We start from the raw sequence: 14,626 nt of genomic DNA, 5'->3' as shown, positions 1-14,626 counted from the left end.
CTAAATCAATAAATTAACCAGATGAAAAAAAAAACCCAATTCAACTTTTACAGAATCTTAATAGTCTCCTGTGTGTCAGTGTCTGTGTCTGCCTCAACCCCCTCCTCTGCCTGGATGTTGATGTTTTGGTCAGGATGTTTCTGGGTGGAAAGTAAGCAAGGTTACATCAGCCAATCACATTTGCCAAGTGCACAAGTGACTTTGTGTGTTGATGATAGCAAGTGGAAGAAGCTATCCTGGGCAGCTAGGATTGTAGACGTAGCACAGAGGCTTTGTGTCAATTACCCGTGATTAGCTTGTGCTAACATGCCAAGTTTGTTTGTCTGTTTCTTTTTCTGTGAACAGCACAACTCAAAAAGTAACAAACAGATGTTGGTGAAATTTTCAGGAAATGTTCAAAATGGGATAAGGAAGAAGTGATTCAATTTTAGAGGTGATCCTGATCACCGTCTGAAGCCAGGATTTTTTTAAAGAATTCTTAGATAGGGCTGTTTTCACCATATGTGTATATAACTCCACCATAAATGGTCGGATTGCTTTGCAAAACAATACGAGAAAAGGTCACCATAATTTCTGATAGATGTAAAAGTACGATCCAGATCCTGCCAATATTCTGGATACTAAGATCTGGAATATGAAATATGTACTGGGTCATCATCATTTTCAACACTGTCAGGAAACAAATTATCGTACAAACCTGCAACTAACACCAAATTGTAGCAGACAGTCTGCTGAAAGGGAGTATAACATTAAAGTAAGACATAAGTGTCAGTGACAATTACAGTATGCTTAGTTTTAGTTTAGTTTCTCTTTTTTTTTATTTGCGTTAACACAAAAATACGAGTACAATGTAAAGATAAAAATCTTAAACGAATGAAAAAGAGCAGAAAGAAGGAAAAGGTCTAATTGTATCTGCCCCTTCACTCACAAAATGTTTAACACAGTATCAGAAAAAAACTTACTTTAATTCTTTTTAACAGAAAGACAACAAGCAAAGCAATCAAAAACTTAAGTGCAAATTTCCATGAAAAAAATCGAAATAAAAATAAATAAATAAACTGAAAAAAACCTGAAAACCCCCCTAAAGAATTTATTATTTTAATTTAATTTAATTTAATTTCATTTATTTTAATTTGATTTAATTTAATTTAATTTAATATAATTTAATTTAATTTAATTTAATTTAATTTAATTTAATTTAATTTATTTTATTTTATTTTATTTTATTTTATTTATTGACTCATTGTTTTTTATTTTTAGTTGAAAATTCAGGAATATCTTTTAAACCTTGTACTTGTTTAAAATACTGGTTTTGATTTTGTTTTTTCGGAGACACTGAGTGGTTTGGTTTCTTTAAAGTCCTTGTCCAGGTTATTCCATAAAGTGACAATATTAGTTTTTCTACTTTCTTTCTTTACAAATCTGCACTGGATAGTAACCGGAATTCCTGCAGACCCTACCTTTAAGTAATGGATTGGTTATGTTGGTATTAAAGAAACATTTGCCTCCTGAACAAAAGTGACTGCAGTCACTAAAAAAAATGTTTTTGTTCTTGTGGCATTCTAAGACGTCATAATTATGATCACATCTCTGCACACTTTGACTTTTCACACCCTCGTCTTTGCAACCTTAAAAATAGATTAAAACTGGGACTCACAGAGAGGTTTTAAGCAGCAGTTAGAGGCTCTTAACTGTAATAAGAAGCAAACGGTTGCATTTCACCATCTCCCCTAACAGCCACTAAACCACAGAGCTGGTAGAGATTGTTGTTAGATGTTACAGAGTTCTGCCTCATTATGCTCCCCAGTGTTTCCTCCATCGTGATGACCAGCTTGCTTTACACTGATCATTAGCACCAAGAAAAGCGGCTTCTGCTGTGAGCCTTCCAGTTGTTTCTGCACACAATGAGAGCTGATGACACAGAATCAGCTCCTGCTTCTTTAAGCTAAATGGTCTGAATTAGCCGGACAGGAAAGCAATTAGGAGGTCAATTAGGCTGGAAAACAAGCACGTTAAACCGCCGTAGATAAGAAAGCACAATCCATCACAGTCTTACAAACAAACTGCTGGGAGTATTTACAGAAAGACAAAATGTAGGGCAGGAAACTCCCAGTTTGGCACTCACATAAAGGGATGTCCTATTCTTTTAGATAAAAAAGAGATTCAAAGGCATTGGGAAAAAGTGTGTTTGCAGGGTATAAGTGTGTGAGTCATCCCTCATTCCCTCTGTCCGTCCATCTGTCTGTATTTCTGTGTAAACACTGCAGTGCTGAAGACGAGAAGAAGGTGACTTTCACTCCCTCCTATGATCGATTGCTGGGGATTGTTTGAGTGTTACCATGTCAGGCATGTGTGTGAATCTCCTGGACTCAAAGTGTATACTCTTGCACCGTCTATAGGTGTATGGTTGAGGCGTGTGTTCATCTGTGTGTGTTTCACCGGCAGAGCACAGCAGAGAGACAGCTGTGAGCCTCTCCTCCTGACAGAACAGCTCATCGCAGCAACAACGAGCCAGAGATGATTGCCGAGCTCTTAGCCGTCGCCGCATTGCAGCAGAGCGACAGAAGAGCAGATGGACAGACTGACAGAAAGAGGGACACAGAGACCAGGAGAGACCACGCTGTCTCCCTTTATGCTGGGGTGTGGAGATCTGCCAGATGTGTTGTGCTGACCTGTCAGCCTCTTCAGCTCCGCCCACTATCACAGGATCACTATCTCTGCTCTCTATCTGCCTCCATTGTCTTCATCAGCCGGTTCAGGTTTTTCTCTCCACGAGGCTACAATACATCACTAAAGAATCGATTCAATCTAAAGTTATCTCATCCATCTGAGGGGTCAAATGATGGATTAAAAGCTGAAGAAAAAGCCACAGAAACTCATTTTTTATTCCTTTCTTTACACACTGCACAGCTCTGTAGAGACTATGAAGTTTTCTTGAGAGCTAAACTCACAATATGAACGAACTTTCTCTTGTAGCAGCAGAAGCTTTTCTTACACGTCTTCAGTTCTTGCAAAGATGAAAGCAGTCGGGTTAATCTGTTCACCCCAGCTTTAAAGACATCTTGTCTAACCAGACCCGGTACCAGAAAAAAGGTCTTGTTTCGACAAGTCAACGTGCCTGCTTGTGTTGTATGCAGGGGCGCTGCCAGGGATTTTGGGCCCCATTAAAAGAAATATTGCTGGGCCCCTGTCAATGATGGGCCCCTAGGATCGCCCCCAGCACCCATGGTTGTATGGGTGCTGGTTGTACTTTTGACAAAAGTGTCTGCTTTATGAAATTGTAGAAATGTAAAATTGTAATGAAGGCCAAATTGATCTCAATGACAAATTTGAAAAATGTTTTGTAACGAGTATTTCACTTTGTGTCAGTAAACTAATAAAAAAGTTGTGCATACAACTTTTACAGAAGAGTTTAATAATTCAAAATTTCCTTTTTTTTCTTTTTTCTTTTTTTCCCCATTGAATCTTATCAACATTAGTGGCAAAATATTTGATAAGATGTATGAAAAATCTTACGATTGAAGTTTCTTTCTTAAATTTATAAAGACAAAAAAAAAAAAAAATAATAATAATAATATAAATAAAAAAAACAATTGGAAATAAAAAAAAAAATATTAAAAAAAATTAAAATAAATTTGAAAAAATTAAAAATAAATTAAAATAAATTAAGTTTCTGAAATACATTTTCCTCGTTTAAACATCACACTGTGCAGATGTGGATTCACTTGTCGGCAACTTTTTTTCTAACAAGGATGTAGGAGAAATTAAAAGCTCGCCAGTCCCTTTCATGTCTATTATTTCATAGGTATAACTACAGCTCCAACTCCGGCTCTAAGAATATGAAGTCTGTGCAGAAGTGTTATAAACTGCAGTTCAACAAGCGTCCACTTGAGGCTGGCTGCAGAAACACCAGGAACTACAAACACAAAATTATATTTAGAGCAAAATAAACATGTTTACATCTTGATGTTTGAAGTCAGTGAGTTTGTTTGAGGAAAAAAACAACAGAGTGATGTAGAGGGTAAACAGAAGGGGACCCAGCACTGATCCTTGAGGGACACCATGACTGCACAGCCACCTGAGAACTCAGTCTCTTTCTCTTCTATCTTTGTAGTTACTTGGATTTTACTGAAAAATATTCTTACGTTTCTCACTTAGAGCTAAAAAAAAAAACACAAGGAACACCATCCACATGAGGGGGAAAACAGGTCAAAGAGTGAAACTATGGGAAGGAGGAGAAGCAGGAGTCTTTAGATGACTGAGAACCTCCCATGGAGGAAGCGGGAGGAGGATATGGAGTGAGTAAGGAGGAGGGGAGGATGGTGGCCTGTCTGAGCAGTGACAGGGCTCCCAAAGGCTTCAGGGCACGCTGTGTTTGTGTGTGTGTTTGTGTGTGTGTTTGTGTGAGTGTATGAACATAGGAAGACAAAGTGTGTGCCACTGCAGGGTTGTGTGTCTGTACATGTTGGCTGAGGGAGGGGGCAGGGCAGAGGGAGGCTAAAAATAGATGGTTTTCCCTTTCTGCAAGAGAGTGTGCAGGGCTTTTTGAATGAGGAGGAGGAGGATGAAGCATCTTATCAGAAGAACTTCCTCTGATGACGACTTAAACCAGGGGTGAGCAGACTTTTATCAAAGAGGGACAGATTTAATTTGATGAAAATGACCAAGAGCCACTTACTGATGACTGTTTTAACAGTTAACTGTTTCTGTTATTGATGTCTGGAGAATCCTCTTCTTCATCTTCCAACCTCGTCTAGCAGAAATGATCATTACTGCTGAGTTAATCACAATAAAATGCTAATAACACATTACACAGCCTTTCCAATCTCCACTCCACGTTCAAAATTCAATCCAAACAATATTGCCAACAGGATGAATACAATTAGACCATCTGCTGCCTCCCAGCCTGCATATTTCTCTTTAAATGCAGGCTGAATACTAATATATGAGAGCTTAATTCCCACAGACACTCGTTCACGTCTAAAAAATGTTTACTGAGATTCTGTTGACAGGAGCAGCTTATTATATCAGGCGGCTGCAGCGTGTAACCTGGTTTGCCAAGTTTTTCCCCTGCTAGCATCTCTCACAGGAGCTGGAGGAAAACACAAACACGGGTGAGACTCAGGAAGTTCTTCTTTTCCATCCTCTCTGTTCCTGCTGTCTGTGATATTTAATGATTGATTTTATAGTCATCACTTAAGACCAATGAGATGAAATGTGATACACACAAAAAAAGCCTCATTTACACATGCACCGATCGGTTTTAGCACATTTTCCAACATTATGCCCCTCACAGCAGGGACGGATCCAGGATTTCAATTTCAGGTGGGTTAAACTGATTTTGGGTGGGCCTTAAATAACAAAAGTTGGTTGCTTTTTGATCCTGTAATACTCAATAAAATTTAAGTGCATCAGACGGCAAAGGCACCAGCGGGCTGCGCCAGCTCAACTTTCCATGTATTTCAGGCTGTGAGAGCGGCAACATTAACCACGGTTAAACAAAAGACAAAAATCTACAGTCTGTACAAAATTATTCTCTATTCCTACTGAGGATAAATGACAAATAACTTCTTTTTACCAACAGGCTAAAAATTGCCAAACTGGCTCTAGGGATGGGTACCAAATTAGGTACTTTTATAGGCACCGACAGAATTCTGTCAACAGTAAATAAACACAATATAATAAACTTCAATATAAAAAATATGTATATATATTTCTAAGAAAAGTTTGGGGTGGGCTTGGGACTGTTGGGCCCATCCATGACACCGCCCCTGCCTTACAGCGGGAGATTTGACCTATTTGACCTATTCTTCAATACATAACCTTGTAATGCTGTGTTCATGTCCAGCATGGAAAATCGCCTACTCTTCCACTTCCTCACAGACACATGGATGCATTTAGGTACCTAAACATGGTACCTTTTGGTTTTACATGAATCGATACCCAGTACTTTTGACAGAATTCAGTCGGTACCAGGTATCGATTCAGGTAAAATCAAAAGGTACCATGTTTAGGTACCTAAATGCATCCTTGTGACTGTGAGGGAGAGGCAGAGCAGCCGTTTTTCCATGCTGGACATGAACAGAGTATTGCAAGGTTATATATTGAAGAATAAATATGTTGAATTGAACATATATATAACTTATTATTAAACAAATTGGTATTTTTTTATATTTTTTACCAAATAAACACCAAAAAGTAATGAAAATTGGTACTGTTGTTGCCAAGTACAGTGCATCGGTACCGAATCATTTTAAATGTGAAGGGTACCCATCCCTACTCGGCTCATTTTATTTAGACGGAGCATCTAGTGATAGCAAACCAATAATAAAATGACAGAGTTTTATAATATTCCTCTTTAGAACAAAAAAAAAAAAACAAATGAAGGAAAAATCTATTTTTTAGACATGCACCAATTGATCGGTGCAGATTTCCTTAATTTTCGAGGATTTGTGATGGGCCCATCCTTACATATCAAACTGATCTTATAAACCTCCAGGAAGGTCTGACAGCCAGCCATTGTTGCTTTTTGCTCTGAGACCTAAAACTCAGGACACTTTATTGGTTGTTTAAGTTAAAACATAAAGATTTTATTGTTTCATAGGTATTGTTCAAAGCTTTTCAATAAAATAAGATTGGAACATTGAAGGTATATGCTGTCACTTATAAAAAATTAAAAAATAAAAGTAAAAATCTGTATTGGCCCAGGTCTTTATCCGCAGGTCAGGGTTTTTATAGATTGGTAATTGGTGATTGGCCAGGAAATTGTGATCGGTGCACCCCTAATATTTTTTTGAAAGAAAAGTTTGAGGTGGGCCTGTTAGAAAGTGGGTGGGCCTGGGACCATTGGGCCCACTCATGACGCCACCTCTGCCTCACAGTGGGAGATTTGACCCAATTTTATCTCCATATCAGTGCTATGTGTGACTGGATGATTTCACAACATCGGCCCAGAGCAGAGACGAATGCATATCGTACTCGTCGTGCACAAGTTGTGGAAAATAAATGCTGTTTCCTCTTTGCACATGTGTGAATGGTTTATTATTTTTTTTACCTGCTGCATTCAAGGAACAGCTCACCTTGACTTCTTTTAATTTATTCCTGAAGACCAGCAACAGAAAATACAAAGAAAGGTGGGTCAGAAAACTAGAAGAAGATAGTGTTTGCATATTCAGCCCTCCTAGACAATTCTGGAAATTTCAGGGGTGCGGTGCATGTGTGAACAGGCCTCAGGAGAATCTGTGAAATAGCTCTCTCCAGAAAAAAAAAGAGGCTTAGTATGCATGCTGCTGCAGCGCACTGAGAAAAGCTTGCAGATGCATCCTCCTGAAGAACACCAAACAGAGAAAAGGCCCAGATAGATCAAAATAATCCTGCAGGGAGCTTCATATGCAGAGAGTTTACTCCTCATTGTGTCGCAGCAGCACAGAAAGATCAACAATGTGCAGAGAACTTGACATTTATAAAAAAAAGGCTCACGCTTATCCAGTACTTTTCTCCTCCTTATATGGTGAAACAAACCCTCAGTTTCTGCTTCATTTCAGATTCACCTCTGCAGCCTCACAACAAGGACAATCAATGACAAACGCTCTGCTGCCATTGAATGTGTCTCCTCTCTTGGAGCAAATTGGTGCAAAAATTTGTTCCAGTGCTTGAAAAAAAAACAAAATAACAGGGTTGTTTCTCTAAATGTGTCTCAGGGTAGAGCTCAGTGCTTCTTTCTGTGAAGGAGGTGATATTTTGCAGGCAATTACCTCTCGCAGAGTCACTCACATACAGTACGAATCTTTATGATTCTGCCACAGTGCGTCAAGCTGAAGTGGCTCGCTCTGTGACAGCAGAGGAAGCTCCATTTAGACCTCGATGAGAAGGAGAGGGTGAGGATTGGGTGGGGGTGGGGTTGAGGACACTAGGAATCATGGGATGCAGATAGGCATGAGCAGAGGAGGCTCTCTAGCATGAGTCAGGGGTGTTGCGTAACAGAAAGAGGGAGGGGGGAGGGAATTGGGGATGGTTGTGTCTCCCTATTGGCTCCCCCTGGTATAACACAACGCTGGCAGGGAGCAAGGGAGGAGAAGAAGAGGAGGAATATGTATGAAGATGTGATAATTTAAGCCACATGCAGGCAGGTGCAGTCAAAGAAAGCTAAAACCTCCAGATTTAAAAAATGAAAAACGCACAAATATAATGTATGCAGAATTTTACGTGCATGTGAGCAGACAGACATATCCAGCCTCACACAGGCCAGTGTTCACAACCAAACATGTCAGCTCTGTAAACCTGATCCTCCGCAAGGACCACCAGGAAAATCACACAACCCAGTAAGCAATGAAGGCATGGATGCCTGCCAAATGTTGCACCGGGGTTGAAGCACTGTAACATTTTCATGCTATCTAACATGTACAGCTTCCTGTTTTTTTTCAGTACAGCGAGCAAGCTGCAGAATATGAGAAAACAAGTGGACAAGAATTTAGAGGAACATAAACCTCCCACTGATGCAGCCCGCGCTGCAGCTCACAGAGCAACAGAGAACATGTTGTTCTTTATCAGCAGACCTGTTTTATGTAGGGATGGGTACCAAATCAGGTAATTTTAAGGGTATGGGCATCAGTACCATATCGTTTTAAATGTACAAGGTACCGATCCCTAGTTTTATGACAGATTGTAAAAGAAAATTCAACTCAGCGTCCAATCAGAATCACCCTGGCCGAGGATGGAAATAGATAAAGCTGTAAGCATCACTGTTACTCACCAATAACCCCCCAGCCAGCGTTAATGCAGAATACATAATGTTGATTTAAAAAGCACAGGCGATCAATAATCAGGCCTCCCCGAGTGCAGAGACATCAATCAATGCTCATCAATGTGGCGGCAGCACAGTGACAGCTCAAACCCTGACTCCACTCCAGATTATGTAACTACATCTCATCTATTATCTGTCTAAAAAACTCAGACGATCATTCTTCAGCACGTCATGTTTCTGAAGCAAGCAGCAACCTCTGGCTGCTGAGTAATGAAGCCTGCGCAGAAGTGCAAAAAAACACAGTTCCACTTGAGGCAGAAACATGAGAAACAACATTCATACCAAATGTTACAGTCACATATTTACAGCCTGGTTAAAAAAACAATTTCATGTCTGAATAGCTCATTTCCCTCTCTGCACACACTGTATGTGTCCATTATTTTCATGTTAGTTTGTCACAAATAAGGGCATGGCTGACTTGACTGACAAGTAAGCACCCTGCAGCTGTCTGCGAAAGAGCTAAGCCCCTCCTCATGGTAGTCCATGACAATCCTAACAGCCGTACTGTTCTACTGTTGTATGCCCGAAGTGGAGCGGGAAATCAGCGTTTCCACTGAAAACGCCAGCTTACTGTTTACACAGCAACGCTGTCAGCAGAGTTTCCAAAAATTCCACTCCGGAGGCCGTTTTTAAAAGTTTGCGTTTTTCGATTAGAATAGAACAGAATAGAATAAAATATACTTTATCCCCAAGGAGACATTCAGGGGGAGTTACCGCAGCAATACAAGAAAAAAAAGTGTTTCATCATTAGGGATGGGTACCTTTCAGATCCGTTGCTAGGCGCTACCCAAGTAGCTGCCTGTTGCGGCAGCTCTCTCGTCTTTGTCCGTTTCTTGTAATTTTTTCGTCTCTTTTTCGTCATCTTTGTATTTGGAGTGGATCATCACTTTGTATGGTTCATTGTTCACCAAACTTTTTGTGGCTTCGGCTGTATTTTTTACTACTTTTCTCCTGTGTTTGTCTGGAGATCCTACATGTAACCATGGCTGCATTGTTTACATGCAAAATTAGCTGTTAGCAGCCTGTAGCATGTCAATGCTAACTAGTGTAGGGCTTGATGATTTCCCTCGAGCTGAGGAGGAGGAGGTGAGGACGACGTGCTGGTTCTCGGTTGTGAGCTGGGAGGTGACGACGTGGACCTGTTCTTCCATCCATCGTTGTTGGGAACATGGGATCTAGCCCCAGGGAATGGACGAGCTAGCCGTGCTAATCCAGCGGCATCGTGCTGTTCACGGATGTGGCTGACGGAGCTGACGTCGGACGTCGGCCCCACATTGGAGGAGCTTCGCCTGCTGTGAGCAGACAGGATCCAGGAGACAGAGACAGAACAGACTTCTGGGGAGGCTCAGTCCTGGACCCTGTGGAGGTGGAGACTGGCTGAACTGAAGAGTGGTGGACGGGATGTCGTCATCTAATTTCTCATGGACCTTTTTGCACTTTCTATACTCTTTCTTACTTTTGTTTTCTTAGATGCTGCGGTGACTCCTGAATTTCCCCTCGGGGATAAATAAAGTATTTTCAATTCTATTCTATTCTATTCTATTCTATTCTATTCTTTTTCACATATGAAACGATACGGTACCGACGCCCGATACACAACAGTAGCAGTTTTCGGTACTTTTTTGTGCTTATTTGGTAAAAAAAAATCAATTTGTTTAATTATATATTTTTTTGTTTTTCAATTTGACATATTTATTCTGTAATATATAACCTTGTAATGCTGTTTCTATGTCACAAGGATGCGTTTAGGCACCTAAACATGGTACCTTTTGATTTTTCATGAATCGGTACCAGGTACTTTTGACAGATTTCGGTCGGTACCTATAAAAGTACCTCATTCAGTACCCATCCCTATTCATCATCCTAACTTTACAGAAGCTGAGAAGAGTTTAGTATTTTTCCAATATGACTGCTGACGATGGGCTTCAAAACTCTCTATCAGGAACAAACCAGTGACATCATTGACATCGACATCATACATCCAAATATTAAACAGCCTATGGTTTGCAACCAATTTTCATACTGTGCTTGCAAGCAAGATAATTTGATAACGCTGCAAGCCTGAGGGGTATCCAGATGATGGTAGAGGTCTGTAGAAACCAGGATGTTTTATGTATGTTGTGTTTGTATCAAGCGGCAACCTTTGGTCTGGGAATATGAGACAATGCGGAAGTGCCAAAATCTGCTGTTTCTGGAGTGTTTGCTTGAGGCTGGCTCTGTAAGTACAGGAAGTCACATACACACCAAGCCAAAAAAGCTGTCTCCAAAGCAGAAATTAACCTATTTACAGCCTGGTGTAAAAAACGTCTCCTGTCTGAGTCGTTAATTTTACTACCAGCTCCCACTGTACGGGAGGTGAATGTTTTTCTAACTCAGCAGTTCAGAGGATATTAAGATCGCAAGCTCCCCCAATAAGAGGCACAGCTGAGGGTCACGTGACCGACAGGCACCCTATGGCTGTAGGCGAAGCCCTTGCCACTACCAATATGGCCGCTATAGCCGATGTGCTTCATTTTCAGTTTAAGAAACAGACGGGTGACGTCGGCGAGACTACGTCCATGTTTTATACAGTCTATGGTTTGTATCCGTCTTTGATTTCATTTTTCTCTGGAGCAGGGGTCTTTAACATTTTTCAGACCAAGTGTGGAGAGTGGGTTTGTCTTGTGTTTCTTGATCCACTGCTTTTGTTGTATTCCATATGTTAATTAGCCATCCTGGGTATTTAGTCTCTGTGTCAGTTTTTGTGTCCATTCCTCATCGTGGAAGTGTTTTTGGAATTTTGTGTTTTATTTATAAAATTTCAAAAACACTTCAACTTCAACTACATCAAGGAAATAAATGTAAATATAAATATTTTCATTTACTTCCTTGATGTACAATTGAATTCTTCTCACAAGTTTGTTGCCTACATCAGAACAATCTTGTCAAAAAGCTCTAACACAAGTTTAATTTGGCTTTAAGGCTCTGTTCTGGGTGCACAGAACACTTTTCTTTTATGTGCATATGTGAAAGCTAAGGCAGGGAGAGCAGCAGCAAAGACCCAGAGGGGTTGGACTTCAGATATGAAACTATACCTAATACATAGGCCCAGATACAAACACAGCCGTATGTTTTGATGTGTTTTCTGGAGGACTCTTGCCCTTACTCATTGCGTCCTGCTGGGCAGCCAATGACAGATGGCGAGGCGGGTTTCCGCTGTGATTGGACGTTGGCCTTACAGAGAGGAAATGATCACAAGGTGTTTCACAGCATACAGAAACAGACCGAGAGACAGCTTTAACTGTAAGGAGGCAAACAGAAGGAATGCAAATCTAAAACACTTCCCACACACACCTCCACACACACACACAGTCTAGCAAACCAGCCGAAGCGAACCGAAGAACATTGTGTTTGGATTGGTGGAGAGAGTTTGATTAAAATTCTGCTGCTGCTCACAGGCTGCACGGGCAGTTGAATGTTAAATAGCTGTAGTTCCTCTGCCAACAAGGCTGTAGAAAAGCAATTACTGCAGGATAAGCTGCAAAGGTAACTGCCAAGATAAGACAGAGATACAACGTGAGGCGGCGGCATAACTCCCAAAGGAGACATAGAAATGAAATACACAGAAAGGGCGTGGGAGACAAAGAAAACAGTTGCCTTAGCTAAAAAACAGCCGCTGCATTCCCATTTGTTGTTAAGTGCTTTCTGAATGTTTTATAAAGGGATCTGCTGAGGTAAATTAAGGCTCATCAGAGGGTCATCTGCTGCCTGTGAGGGCCTCCCTGAACACCACCTCTGGACCCATGAACCAGCTGTCTATTACCCACACTCAAACTCATAAAAGATTCTTTCTGCAAACCCTGGGCAGCTGTAATTAAAACCTGAGCAGTGCTAACTTTGGTCTGGCTCCTGTAATAATGTTTCTGTTATATCACTAGATCAGTGGGTTTTAGGATTATTTGGTTAATTAGTCTCTTAATCCACACACAGGTCAATTGTTGGTCATTCACACTCTTGGATTGCATGACAGTGTATGTGTACGTGTAGTTTTTAGAAGGTAAGTGTTTGTTTTATCAGTCAGTGGATAAAATTTATGAGCCAATATTTTCAGATATTCATAAATCAGGTGTGAATTTGGTTATTGGGCAGCTGTTCTGGGATTGCATGGTTGGTCTTTGCAGATATATCCTTCCTTTTTTAAATGTTTCTCTTTATTCCCCTTTTCAACACATACAGATCTCTATTATATACTTATTTGTATCTTTTTTCTTTAGTTTTATTTATTTTCATTCCACACTAATTAGTGTTAGTTGCAGGTTTGTTCGATAATTTGTTTCCTGACAGTGTTGAAAATTATGATGACCCAGTACATATTTCATATTCCAGATCTTAGTATCCAGAATATTGTCAGGATCTGGATCATACTTTTACATCTGTCAGAAAATATGGTGAACTTGTCTTGTATAATTTTGCAAAGCAATCTGACCATTTATGGTGGAGTTATATACACATATGGTGAAAACGGCCCTATCTCACAATAATAAAGAATCCTTTAAAAAAAGTCCTGGATCCAGACAGTGATCCTGATCCAGATCACCTCCAAAATTTAATCACTTCTTCCTTATCCTATTTTGAACATTTCCTGAAAATTTCATCAAGATCTGTTTCTTACTTTTTGAGTGATGTTGTTTACAGACTAACAGACAAACAAACTGACAAACCTCCTTAAAAAATATTTGATTAAAATATGGACAACGGTGTCTTCATCTTAGGGTTGTTCTCCCCTGTCCCTTGCTGTAAGGAGCTGTAACAAAAGTATTTCCCCCCAATTGGGAATCAATAAAGTATAACTTATCTTTTTTTCTGGCTCATCTGACGAAAAAAATGTTGATCTTCAGAGGTTTTTTCAAGAAATTAAACTGCTTGGTAGACTGTTTCAAAGAATGGTAAAACATTGAGGTTGTAGGAATCTGGTTTGTTGTATTTGTTTTATGATTTAGTAACAAAACTAGTCCCACTTGACTCTTCCTGTGTTTGTCCTTTAAAAAGCTGAAACCTCGTAAATTTTTAGTTCTTTTTTTCACCGTTTATGAGGCAAGAAACCGCCATGTTAGCACGTCCATATAAGCAGTGAGTCTGGCTATCCTGATCCCCGATAAAGATTTAAGTTGTGCTCATTCCTGTTACAGGGCCCGTATCAAGTCCTGTAAGTGAAATCAGCTGTTAGCAGCCTGTAGCATGACAATGCTAACTGGTGCAGGGCCAGATGTTTCCCCACAAGGTGAGGACGACGTGCTCAGGTGTGAGCTAAGGAGTAACGAAATCGGCCTGTCCTTCCATCCATCATTATTGGATAACATAAGATCTATCTCCAATAAGATGAACAAGCTAGCTGTGCTAACTCATCAACAGAGGGAATACCAGAAGGCAGAGTAGCATCATGCTATTCACAGACATGGCTAATGGAGCTAATTGAACCCTTGCAGAAAAGTACCATCAAAAGTTGAGAGGTAAGACATTCAATGGACACATCAGCAAAGGGCAGATTCAATGGGCTGTGACATAGGCTGTATAAAGAGTTGGATGACATGACAGATACTCAAAGTGAAGCCAAAACATTTAGAGCACCCCTTAGACAGTATTTAAGTTTTAATCACCCTGATATTTCTCAGATTTTTTTCATTTCTTTCTCAAATTTTGAGGAGTTTTTCATGCTGAAATTAACTTCTTTGCTGTTTTGTTGGAAAGTTTAATTCTGGTTAGTAGAATGAGAGAGGTCAATACTGCAGCTTTACCAGCCAATCCCGATAATCAATAGAGATATTTTGGCTTCACTTTTTATCA

At 40.1% G+C, this 14,626-nt stretch overlaps 1 protein-coding gene across 1 annotated transcript in view; it reads right to left on the bottom strand.

Annotated features, from left to right (window-relative positions):
- sv2a (synaptic vesicle glycoprotein 2A) overlaps nt 1–14,626 on the bottom strand; it is a 69,781-nt gene that overhangs the window by 22,816 nt on the left and 32,339 nt on the right. The window lies entirely within an intron of this gene.

The sequence above is a fragment of the Halichoeres trimaculatus genome, unplaced genomic scaffold, assembly GCF_033239565.1.
Source record: "Halichoeres trimaculatus isolate MK-OKI-2021-1 unplaced genomic scaffold, fHalTri1.1 fHalTri1_scaffold_12, whole genome shotgun sequence".
NCBI classification, from domain to species: domain Eukaryota; kingdom Metazoa; phylum Chordata; class Actinopteri; order Labriformes; family Labridae; genus Halichoeres; species Halichoeres trimaculatus.
This window is presented reverse-complemented; position numbering and strand designations above follow the sequence as displayed.